We start from the raw sequence: 13,804 nt of genomic DNA on the forward strand, positions 1-13,804 counted from the left end.
CCATATTCTAGAATTCTTGTTATTGTTAGAAAACAAATTAGATTCTAACCAAATATTAACATAAATTTCTGTCTAAGATACTGCATGTGTACATTTGTTCTACTGAATGAGCTTGAAAGGGAAAGGACAGTATCATATCTTCTGTATGAAAGTACTGTGAGCTGCACATAATAGGAAAATTAAATAAGTAAATGCTCTTATTAAATATCTGATATCCATCTCAAATATTTCTTTGTTAATTTACTAGACAGACATCTAAGTTCATTACCATCATTGTCAACATTGAAAACATTGCAGTGTACTTTTAAAACTAAGCACTAGGCTGCTGGTGGGAGTAAAGTTGATATAGCTGATACACCCTTCCAGTAGGGAAATAAAGCAATACATAGCAAAAGGCTTATATACACATATCTACTTTGATTCAGCAATTCTATTTTATGAAATTTTCCCAAAAGAAAAAATCACTGCTGTTTTTAAAAAACAATGCATGACAGTTTTGTTAAAATGGGAAAAGTATGGAAAGAACCTAAAATAGCCTCAATATGGAATTGGTTAAATGAAATACTATGCTTCCTTTTAAAATGATGTCAAGAAGAAATGCGTAATGACATAAAAAATATTTATAGTATCTTATTAGTGTAAGGAGCAGGTTATATAAAACTATTACACGATGTTCTAATATTTTTGCAAAAACATAAATTTATTTCTGCTCAAAGGAAATAGATGAAATGGCTACATGAAGAGGACAACTACTGGCTTCAAAAGTTATGGATGGAGCCCTAGTCGGTTTGGCTCAGTGGACAGAGCGTTGGCCTGTGGACTGAAGGGTCCCAGTTCGATTCCAGCCAAGGGCACATGCCTGGGTTATGGGCTCGATCCCCAGTAGTGGGTGTACAGGAGGCAGCCAATCAGTGATTCTCTATCATCATTGAGGTTTCTTTCTCTTCCTCTTCCTTCCTCTCTTAAATCAATAAAGAAATATATTTTTAAAAAATTATGGATGGAAATTTTCTTCTTTGTGATATTCTATATATTTCAAATTCTGTAAATTTTTACTTCTTACATTAACACTATGAGATCTTAAAAGTAAATGTCATTGAAGAAAATATATGTAAACCATCGAAGTGAATACTTTCCATATTTCTAGTTTCATAGCTCTATAGTTAACAATATTATTTGGTATGATCACAATAATGAAATAAAGTTGGCATAATTTAGATATCAAATTCATTTAAATGTAATTTTAAAATGCTTAAATAATGGCAGTAGTCTTCTTTAAAGGGGTTTTTTAACATATGTCTAGAAAAGGTGACATAAAAAGAGAAAGAAAATTAAATTGAAATCAAGAAATCAAGAAAGAGGTGCCAAAAGAAGAACTTAGTATTTCCCAATCTAAACTGTTACTTGGAAAAATAAAGATTGAAGATTCCCACATGGGAATCACAGTGTCACAGCACTGTAATTACATACAGTCACCCCTCCCCCCTTGTTTTGTTGATACTTTCAGTTTTATAAGCTAGGTAGAAAAAAAGCCAAAGCAAACAGGATGAGAGAGGTTAGGAGACACTATAAAAATGTAGCTTATGTTAATATTTTACATAATGTAATTTCTTTTTCTAATATTGTTTGTTGTATATTTCATGGATGTTCAAAGTTGATTTTGAACACACAATGTCTCCTTTTTCGTAGGGGAAAGCAATGCAGGCAAGTTAATGTGAACAGTTAGGTAGGGGGAACTATACCTATCCCAGAAAAAAAAAAATACTACAATGTGAAGATATTTACTGATATACAAAGATAAAAACCTAGAAGAAGAACAAGCCAACAGAAAACTGTCTATGAAGATATGACCATTGGGCTTCAGCAATTAGGAAGGAAGCTTGAACAGAGAAGCAAACTTATTCTTCTGAGAGAACCCCAAATGTCTCCAGATGTTTCTGAATGATTGGACTGGTTTAGAGTTTTATGAATATCTAAAAGGTCATTCTAACAAGATCCTGGAGGATACCAAAGTGATCCAAGAAGAGTCCAGATATTCTCCTGTGGGGCACTTTTCCAGGCGTGGATGCACTCTTTCAAAAATCAAGAACAAATAAATAGGAATGAAATCCAAATGCAACTGAGTGAAAATGTTTATAACAAGCAAACAAAAAATAAAGAAAAAAGGAGAACAGTATAGCAGTAAAAATAAAGAGAATCTGCTTAGAGAAAATATTTACTAATGAAGCAAATTTCAGACAGCAACTGTTCATACTCTCTTTAAATTCAAGAAAATATTTTTCTCTGAAATAAAGATGAACTTAAAGTATAGACAATTGATTGAAGGTCAAGGAGAATTTTGTTGAAAAAAATTAAATGAAATATGGCAAGAATGTGATAAAATTAATGATGCCAAACAGAAAAAGTATACTAATATACAAGAAAAACTAAAGAATGTAAGAGAAACCTGATAACTTGTTCGGTTGCATTCTATGTCAAGTATATGACTTTTCTGCATTAATTATCTTGTTAATTTTCTAAACAAATTTATAAAAGAAGTGTTATTATTATATCTAATAATAATGGGAAAAACAAAGTTTAGAAAAAAATATCAGTACATATGGCAGGCTAAGTATATAGAAATACTTCTACTAAATATGTAGGAATCTATATATATAAAAAGCCAGCGACCAGAATTGCAGAATAACTGGTTTCTATGACGCCCACTGCAGCCAGCCAACCGGCCCGATTGGGGGTGGGGCCAGCCAGCCAACCTCCTGCAGCCCCTACCCCTGGTTGGCCCTCCCCTCAATACCCCTTACCCCCAATCCAGGGGCAGGGTTGGCCAGCCAACCTCCTGCATCTCCTCTCCCAGGACAGCCCTGCCCTAGATAGGCCCCCCCACCCTGATCGTGGGGCAGGGCTGGCTGGCCAACCTCCTGCATCCCCTTCCTCCAGACAGCCAAGCCCTGATCAGCCCCCATCAGGGCAGGCCAGCCGGACCCCACCCGTACACAAATTTGTGCACCAGGCCTCTAGTGCTTAATAAAAACTTGTAGAAAAGCATCTACTAATTAGCAACTTCTAAAGTGTGGACTCTAAAGTATTTGAGGGATCCAAGGTTTCTTGTAGACAAAATATATATGGGTTTTGTTTTCTTATTAATTCACCTACCCTATGTTTTTCATTGGATAATTTAATCCATTTACTTTTAAAGTGATTATTAAAAGACTAGAGGCCCAGTGCACAAAAATTTGTGCACTCGGCAGGGGGGGGTGGGGGGGTCCTGTGCCCTCTCGCAGTCTGAGACCCCTCGGGGGAAGACCACTTGCTAGCTTAGGCCCACTCCTTGGGGGATCAGGCCTAAGCTGGCAGTCAGACATCCCTCTGGCAGCCCAGGAGCCCTTGGGGGATGTCCACTTGCCAGCGGGAAGCAGGCCTAAGCTGCAGTCGGACATCCTTAGTGCTGCTGAGGAGGCGGGAGAGGCTCCCGCCATCACTGCTGTGCTGGCAGCCATCAGTGTGGCTTATGGATGAGCAGAGCTCCTCCTGTGGGAACGCACTGACCACCAGGGGGCAGCTCCTGCATTGAGCATCTGCCCCCTGGTAGTCAGTGTGTGTCATAGTGACCAGTCATTCCTGCTGTTAGGGTCAATTTGCATATTACCCTTTTATTATATGCCTGGTGCATGGGTGGGCACTGGCTGATTTGCCCTGAAGGGTGTCCCGGATCAGGGTGGGGGTCCCGCTGGAGTGCCTAGCCAGCCTGGGTGAGGGGCTGAGGGCTGTTTGCAGGATGGTCAAGCCCCCCAGCAGGGACCCTCACCCCTTGAGGGTATGGCCAGCCTGGGTGAGGGGCTGAGGGCCGTCTTCAGGCTGGCCACACCCCTTCAGGGTGGGGGGTCCTGCTGGGGTGCCTGGCCAGTCTGGGTGAGGGGCTCATAGCTGTTTGCAGGCTGCCAAGCTCCCCAGCGGGGACTCTCATCTTATGAGGGTGTGGCCAGCCTCAGTGAGGTGCTGATGTCTGTCTGCAGGCTGGCCATGGCCCCCAGCCACCCAAGCTCCCAGTGGAGGCTGGCTGGAAGCAGGTATCTGAGATTTATTTATCTTCTATAATTGAAACTTTGTTGCCTTTAGCAGAGGCCACAGCCGGCCAGGGCAGGCGGGAAACTTGGCTTCCTCCATTGTCGGGGCAACCAAGCCTCCTGCTTGCTCCAGCTCCATGGCTGCCGGCCACCATCTTGGTTGGGTTAATTTGCATATAGTCGCTCTGATTGGCTGGTGGACGTGGCTTGGGGCATAGCAAAGTTATGGTCAATTTGCATGTTTCTCTTTTATTAAATTAGATATATATTCGTTGCCATTTTATTCTTTTAATTCTTCTGAGAAATCAGCTGACAGTCTTTTGGGAGTTCCCTGGTAGGTAACTAACTGTCTTTCTCTTGCTGTTTTTAAGAGATGGTAAGAAATGTCTCTGCAGAAAACTTCTTTCTCTGGGTGTTCTAATTTTTTATTTATCTTTTAAGGCAACATAGTTGGAAACACTTTGCATCAAAAAGGATTGAGTAGGAGAAACACTTCACAAAGTGAGAGAATAAACTAAATATTTAATGTAAGATAGGAAAGTCCAAGTAGTAAACCTAGATAAGCAAGAGCAAAGGAGAGAAAAGGGTATTTGGCAACATTGAGGTTCAAAACTTGGAGCTGCTGCTCAGTGTCCCCGACCATGTGCAGCGGCAGCAAGTCCCTGACGCGGGAGTCTGGGAATACCCTGATGCTTTGGGAGCATCTTCAAAGTGAGATGAGTTTTCCAAAGCTCCTATAGCTGTAGTCCCCGCATTTTTCTGCGTGGTTTTGTTTTTTTGTTTGTTTGTTTTTTTTTGTCGTTGGGGTTAGAGAGGCCTAGGAACTGAAAGCAGGAAAGCCAGAACAAAAAAGCACACAACAGTCCATTGTCAACAGTATCATTTTCAAGCTGACGGTGAATATAATACATTCATAGGAACGGAATACCAGCCTAATCACAATGGAAATGCTTCTTTCGCATTTATGACCCTGAAAGAGTGTGAAAAGCTAATCCACTTCTATCCCACACATTCTTAATTGACGAGACAGAAAGATGCTAATTTTTATAAATAAATTGTCCAGGTTAGAGACTATGTCTGAAAAATAACAGTCATTTATATTAAAATCCATGGAAAAAAAATCCATGTTCCATGACTGGGTGTGACTGCTCCTTGTCAAACTCCAGATAAAGCAGTAGAGAGGCAGACTCTCCGGTCTTTCCACTTGAAGGCAGCTCTAAAACAGGCAAGCACATACACACGCATTGGTGGGCGCACAGGTTGGAACCTTATTCTGACTCCCCACATTCTGGTTAATAAATAAATCCTGCTTGTTTCCTTGCTGAAAACTTGGCATACCAAGCAATTCCCTTGCATTGATTTTACTCTGTGTTTCCTATTCAGGTATATTTCTAACATTTCAATTTTATGAAGTATTATGAGGAACAGCATCAACCTTTCATTGCAAAAGTATCCCCTTAACACTATCAGGCACTAACATGGGAAATACAAAGCAACAGTTGTGTTTTGGCACAACGAAACTCTAGCCTATTAGAATTGACGCGGAATTTTTTCCCCGCCTCTTCATGCCTCCTTTTACATTGTTTTCCTTTTTGCTGTCACTATTTCTAAAAATTATTTTTGAAATAGATATTATTCACTACAAGAGTTTTAATTTATTGATTTTTTTTTAGTTATATGTATTTTCTTTCTTTTTTATTTATTTATTTTCTTTGGTGGTGAGCCATCCTTAAAGAACATTTTCTGATATGTCATTCCTTCTATAGTGTTCTACTTTTTCCTAAAAGTAACCCTTTCATTGTGTTAATAAATAGAAATTCAAAGAGCTTTATTCAAGGGTTTAGACATTTTAAAAATCTGTCCTATTGTAATAGGAAACCTTGGAGACTCATTGAAAAAGCAGCAAAGGCACAAGTTTCTTTTTATTATGAAAGATGTTTATGTGAAGAACAAAATAGACAAGAGAAGTAACTGCTTCAGAATACTTGATGGGCACTTTAATCTTCTATTAATATGCAAATTTTGTTCTTTAGAACCCCAGTAAGAGATTCCCTCCCACCCCCAATCAGGCTATTTAAAAGTAGTCCCATTCTCCCAAAGGTCCTTCTTGTAAGAGTCTAAGTGAAACAGTGTTCTTTATGCTAATTCCCAAGATGCTCTCAAATGCATCATTTTCTTTTGAAATTATATGGAGTTTACTGAACCACATTTGTAAAACATTCCACAGTTGATTTCATTCTAAAGATCTCCTTTAATAGAACTGATTCCCTTGTTGATCTGTGCCAGAGAGAATGTTAAAGAAAATCAGTTTTAACAACATGGAAGAAATAAGAAAAGACTGTGGACAAAAATGAAGACACAAGCTTGTACTCAGAAAAAGGACAATTTTTGTTGAGTAATTAACCTCATCAAGGATCTGAGCCAATATTACAATTGTAAAGTACCTCTTCATAAACATACATCTCAAGAATAATCACCAAGGTGTATGCCAACTACCTTAGGCTTTTTTGCAGGCATTTTTCATCACATTATGTTTATTTTTCAATGCCTTGCCTTTGCAAAATGGCTATAACAAGAGTGCAATGACGATTTCCTATGAGTATAAACGTTAGGATGAATAATAAAATTTTTATATACTCTGTTAAAAAAACAAAATTCAATTCAGTAAATTTGAAGATGTAACTGGTTACATTTAAGGATTCATAAATCAGGCAGCCTCCCATCTTGCAAAGAAAAAGGGAACTCCGAAATGCTGCAGAAAAGGAAAGGTTTTTAAAGGCAGAAAGGGGGTGGGCCAAGGAAATCATAAAAAAAGGAAAGGATTATTTCCAGCAAGTTCACATTAGTTTGGGGGACTAGAGGAGTCTATCAGGTGGCTTACCTCATTGGTACTGACCAGGGAATTCCAAACTGACTGGTTAAGATTACATTCCTGGGAGAGGCTGACGCTGCAGTTAGGTTCTGTATTAAGTCTGGGTTTGTTGATGTGAGGCTTAGGACAAATGACTGCATTTTGGACCCATTGTCTCTTTTTTAATAAATCATATTCTCCACACACCAACCACCCCAGCTACATAGTTTATATTAAACAGAATAAAACATTTTACATTATTTATTTTCTTGTCATATTGATGGAGGAAGAAATCGTAACATTTTATCAATATGGTATCCAGACTATGATTTAATTATTTTTCCCAGGAATGGGTATTTATTCTTTATCTACCTTGCTATCATTATAAAAATAATATCTGGAAAATATTTTGAGTGAGTACTATTTCTTCTGGACTTCTAAGGCTATTCTAAGTTTTTTAAAGTTTTTGCATTAATAGAAGTTGTGACCCTGCACTCAGCCCCCCAAAACTATTCTTACTTCAGAAATATTGATTCTATTTTTTTTTCTGGAGTTAAAAAGAAAAACTCTTCAGAGCAAGTTATGATCCAGGCATAAAATTCAATCTCACCAAACTTTATTTATTTATTTATTTACTTACTTACTTATTTTAGCACAAAAATAGTATCTTTCATCTTTATCACCCAACCCACAGACCTAATAGGGAGTTCTAAATATCATTTTTTACCCTAAAAATTAATATCATGCTGTCCTAACTGGCTTAACTCAGTGGATAGAGCATCAGCCCACAAACTGAAGAATCCCGGGTTCAATTCTAGTCAAGGGCACATACCTAGGTTGCAGGCTTGACCCCAGTTCCTAGTAAGGGCTCATATGGGAGGGAACCAATTATGTGTCTCTCTCACGTGATGTTTCTCTCTTTCTGTCTATCTTCCTCCCTTCTACTCTCTCTAAAAATCAATGGAAAAACATCCTCGGGAGAGAATTAACAAAAATCAATCCTCCTATATAATAAAGAGGTAATATGCAAATCGACCATCACTCCAACACACAAGATGGCCACTTCCTGTGGTCAAAGATGGCCACCAGAAGATGGCCAGCAGGGGAGAGTAGTTGTGGGCAATCAGGCCAGCAAGGGAGGGCAGTTGCAGGGGACCATGCCTGCAAGGGAGGGCAGTTGGGGGTGATCAGGCCAGCAAGGGAGGGCAGTTGGGGGGGACCAGGCCTGCAGGGGAGGGCAGTTGGGGGTGACCAGGCTGGCAGGGGAGGGCAGTTAGGGGAGACCAGGACTGCAGGGGAGGGCAGTTAAGAGTAATTGGGCTGACAGGGGAAGGCAGTTAGGGGCAACTGGGCCAGCAGGGGACAGCAGTTAGGCATCGATCAGGCTGGCAGGGGCGTGGTTAGGGGGTGATCAGGCTGGCAGGCAGAAACAGTTAGGGGCAATCAGACAGGTAGGCAGGCAAGCAGTTGGGAGCCAACAGTCCTGGATTATGAGAGGGATGTCCCAGGTTGGAGAGGGTGCAGGCTGGGCTGAGGGATACCCCCCCCCCCCCGCATGAATTTCATGCACCAGGCCTCTAGTCAATAAATAAAATAAAATCATGCTGAAAGAGAAGTTTTACTAACATGAAGGAATAAAGGGCTTGCTTTCTCCTGACTCTGTGCCTTTTCAAATTAATTTCCCTTTGGCTAAAGTCTTTCACCATCTCTTCCAGCTGGCAAGATTTTACAAAGTCCAAGTCAGACACCTTCTCTGATGAAACTTCCTTTTATCCTTCCACTATCCCCAGGTAAAATAAATTATTTCATCTGTTAAAAACAAAAGAAAAACAACAAGGATCCATTCTGTCTCTTAACTCTCTCTGGGCAGTTAACACACAGATTTAAAATTATTTTGTTTACATGCCAGGTTCCTCTAACAAAGTCGAGATATCTGGCTTTTTTCATCTTTTTAATTTTAAGAACATAGTGAAGATTCAATAATTTACCTGCCTAGCCCATTCTATGTGCTTAACTACTAAAATGAACATGTATGTGTGGGTAAAGTTTTAGGGGTAAGAGTTTATCCTGGTCCCTATGATATTTACTGACTATGTTAATCAAATAATCAAAAGAGGTACTGATGCTATTTTAAAATAAAAAGCCCACTTTCATGTTATACATTTTTAAGATAGTTCTAGAAGTATTATAGGTTATATAGTGTTATGTTGATTAGAGAGAGGGGAAAAAATCCCTACAGAGCTGAAATGATAGCAACGCCTTCAAAATTTGCCAACTGAGATCTGGAAAACTATCCTTGACAGTAAAAAAAAATGTAATTCTTTAGCAATAACAACTGTGGCATATTGATAACCAATACTTTAAATCTCTCTGCAGATTTAACAAACAGTACCAACTGCTTTGGGACTTAGATGCAGTGAAAAGCGTGTGATTTCAGCAAGCAACAGGAACAATAACCACAACAAAAATTGATGGAGGGTGTTTGAGGATTGGTTTAGAAAGGACAGAACTGACTGAGTTATTACCACTTGGTGTATTAGGGATAATAGCTGTGCAGACCCTGGATTATAGATACCAGCTCAGCAAAATCTAATCTTGCCCAGAGAGAAATATTTATATTCATCGTATATGTTTTTTCAAAGGCATAAAGAGTCCACAATATGCATTTGGAGAGAATTTTTTTCCATGGATAAGAGCAAAAGTACTATTTCAATTGTTAAGTGGATTACCCATGGGCATTAGAAACTAGTAGCTAGTGAGGCTGCTGGATGATGCCCTGATCAAAATCTTGTCATTATAACTGTTCCCTGGGATAAAGCAGAATAAAACTTTCAATACACTGTTCACAATAACATCCATGAGAAAGCCTCTACCGGCAGATATGATTCACTAGGGAAAAAGGATATGTCTAATGTATTTAGCACAATTAATACCGGCTGTTGTCATTGTTTTGAAGTTGATATAGTTGGCCTTCTGTCAACCCTTACTCTTCAAAATTAAGAATTTGTCATATTTAAGTTTTTCAACCATGACTAAATGTAATCCTCCAAGATATGTGTTTCTGCTACTGAGCATTCTGAGAAAATCCAGGGGCCAGCAGAGTAAGTGATGTTTTTCAATGGTCTTTTTCCAATAAAACAGATACACTTTGCTTTATGCACTAAGAACCTCCCTAGGAAATAAAAACTAGAGAGAAGGAGGCGAATTCCTTCCCTTTCTTAGAGTAATATTAACTAAAAAATAATAATCAGTGGTCATAGTTTGACATTACTTCTACTGTCTTTGGCATTAGATATGCAATTTGTACTATGCGCTCATTTCTACTGAAGCTTAAGATTAGAAGAATATTCTTATACCTGTGGTCTGAGAAAAGGCAATTTTTGACACAAATTTATAAGATGGATTTTGCATTCTACCAGAGTGCAAAATAAACTCATAAAGAGAAGCCCTATTTGAAATAAGAATTAACCCTAAATGCAGCAAATGGCATGACACAATGTCTTGTTTTGATAATATTAAGCATAATGTTTTAAAATATTGGTAAAAAATATAACCAGGAATTTGTGGAAGGTATTAAGTTAATGCTGTCATGCATACGATATGGAAAATTCTTAGTAAATGAGAAATTCTTCAGATAGCTTGTCATGTCCTTCCAGCCAACCAGAGAATTAAATTGCTATTCGTACTTAACAAAGTTCAACAGGGCAGTTACTCGGGTCAAATTTTCCAAGACCTTTGAAGCTAATTAGGATGAATTCAAAGGTTATTCTCTGAAACTGTAAGAAAGTTGCTGACTTGTCTCTATTTCTCCTTCCTAGCATTCTTTCCTATAACTAAGGTATTTTATAAGACTATTTTTTTCCATTTCCATCATTTAAATTTTAAACCTATACTTGTAATACTACTTTAAATACAAATCTACTTTTTTAATCCAAAACTGAAATAAATCTGATTCATATAAAGACTAGCAGGGCATTTTTGAGATGGTGTACACATATTGGGAACTCTCTGCTTAAGGCCAGTAATTTATTTTACCACAGGTGACCACTAACTGTGCACAGAGGCCTAACTATTGGTTAGTAGTTTTACTATTAGACCACTTCATTAATTCATCAAAGTCACTGTTGAGATGATTGCTCCAAATTCTGGGTCAGGAACTTAAACATTTTGCTTTAAGTCAACTGGAAAGAGATGATCTTGTAAACAAATGAGACACTACATCCACTTGTCTCTTTTATACTAAGTTTATATGTACCATAGTCAAAGCAGAACTCTTGATGCCATCATCTTCACATTCACCTCAAACCATTCCTCTAATCTTCCACATTTCAATATGTGATATCCAACCAGTTGTTACAGATAGAATCCATTAATTATTCCTGATTCTCCCTTCACCCTCAGTTCTTACATCCAATCTATTAACACTGTTGGTACCATCATGAAAATATGTCTTGAATTCATCTGCTCATCTGCATAGTCACTATCTATTTTTGTACCTCATTACTGTAATAGTCTCCTGTACTCCCTATTTCTGCCCCTGCCTTACCTCCAATATGTGTTTACATACTGTTGTTTTTTACTCAAAATGCAAATCCTCTCATTTTACTCTGCTTTTGAAAACTCTTCTGTAACTTACCATTGCACCTAGAAGAAAATAAAAACTCCTTATGTTAATGCAACACAAAGTGAATTGCCAGTTGTGACATGATAAGTGCAAAAATTAAGAGTAAGCATTTAAAGCCCGGCCAGTGTTGCTCAGTGGTTGCGCATTGACCTGCGAACCAGGAGGTCATGGTTCAATTCCCAGTTAAGGCACATGCACAGGTTGCAGGCTTGGTCCCCAGTGTGGGTCATGCAGGAGGCAGCCAATTGATTCTCTCTCATCATTGATGGTTCTATCTCTCTACCTCTCCCTTATTCTCTGAAATCAATAAAAAAAAAAAAAGAGTAAGCATTTAGAGATGCTTATACTCATTTGAAAGTACTGTGACTTGTATAGCGAACTTGTGGGGGTTTTTTGTGAAGATATAGATTGACTAGTTTGTGTAGCCAGAAGTCACATGAAGTCACATGGTGAATTGTATATGACTCAATATGTATATGAGTTTTAGACAATAGGACCCTATGAATTATTTTTTTTATAGTTCTCACTGCAAATAGTTTGAAAAACTCTTCTGTCCATGATCTGACACCAGCCTCCTCCCCATCTGCTCTCTGACCACTGGTCTCCTCATTTTCTGTAAATAAGCACCTTCTAACTTTTAATGACCTTTCTCTCTTCAACCCTTTGCACTTGCTATTTCTTAGCCCTTCACTTTACCTCACTTCCTAGTTTGCTATATGCTTACTTCTAAGAGTTGGATTTGTACATTCTTTTCAGAAAAAAAATTCACGTGCTTTTTCCTTCCCAAATATTCTTTCTCCAGTTTCCTCTCTTATTGTGAAGAACTATCTGTTTCTTCTCATCTGGCCATGCACAGAGTGGCTTCTCCGCTGCATTCTGTCTTTGGACTGACATGCACTCATTTGGTTCTTTCAGCATTCTGAAATACAGTGAGCAAAAGCATATTTTCTTTTAGCTTTTCCAAAGCTCAGCTCATTTCAGGTAGCAAATCAGGTGGTTGCCTAAATTTGCCTTTGTCACTCTGCTGGCATAAAAAGGGAAGTGTCAAGAATATCAAGTATAAAACAGTCCAGAGTTTCTGGGGAAAGAAAGCAAAGATGATTATAGTACTGTATTGAGGGGGAAGGGGACTAAAGAAAAAACTAATAAGAAAAAAATGATAGTTCTAGACAAAGTGACATATTTCATCATTTAATAATATGAAAGCTAAATATATTCCTTTAGTTCTTCATTGCTTTAAATTTTTTATAGTAAATTTGTGAAACTCAACCAATATGTATTGCTGACCTCTGATTTTGATATGTTGGGTATTCTGGAGGGCCATCAAGGCAGAAAATAAATGTAAGCCTTGGGTGAAATCCATGTGAAAAGAATTTCATCTCAATTAGATAGCTTTCTTATTAATTAGATGGCTTTGACAAAAGATTTGCAATTAAATACCATGGCTGGATATATGTATTATTAATTAGTCTAAAGTGATTTTTTTCTCAATTAAATCCACTACTTTAAGACTACCATAAGCATTAATAATCTCAAATATACTAGTATTTACACATAGGTGTGGTAAAGAGCGAGGGGTCCTGGACTGCGAGAACCCTGGACTGCAAGAGGGGTGTCTGACTGCTGGCTTGGGGAGGGTTAGGGAGCAGACCTAAGTTGGCAGGTGGACATCCCCTGAAGGGTCCCAGACTGCGAGAGGGCGCAGGCCAGGCTGAGTGACCCTTCCCCCGCCCCCAACTCTCAGTGCACAAATGTTGTGCACCAGGCCTCTAGTTCTATCAATAAAACTCTTTAAGAAATAAACTGTTTCTCCAGTCAGAGGGAATGGGGATCAAAATGAAAGTCAATATTTGTCCCAGTTTCTTGTATCCCAAGGTTAGTTTGTTATGTTATGAAGGTGCTTTGCCTAAGCTCAGAGGAAGAGTTGTGAAAGACTTGCGCCATCTTACCCGAGACTATGAAACCTTCTTGCAAACTGTCCCTGACCTCTCTTTTGTTGTCATCCCTGAGTCCTAACATTTGTTACTTTTTTAAAAAAATATATTTTATTGATTTTAGAGAGGAAGGGAGAGGGGGAGAGAGATAGAAACATCAATGATGAGAGAGAATCATTGATTGGCTACCTCCTGCATGCCCCCTACTGGGGATAGAGCCCGCAACCCAGGCATGTGCCCTTGGCCAGAATCAAACCCGGGACCCTTCAGTCCGCGGGCTGAGGCTCTATCCATTGAACCAAATCAGCGAGGGCCCATTACTTTTATTGAA

Source organism: Myotis nattereri (genome assembly GCF_964212035.1).
Source record: "Myotis nattereri genome assembly, chromosome: 4".
In the NCBI taxonomy this organism is placed as follows: Eukaryota; Metazoa; Chordata; class Mammalia; order Chiroptera; family Vespertilionidae; genus Myotis; species Myotis nattereri.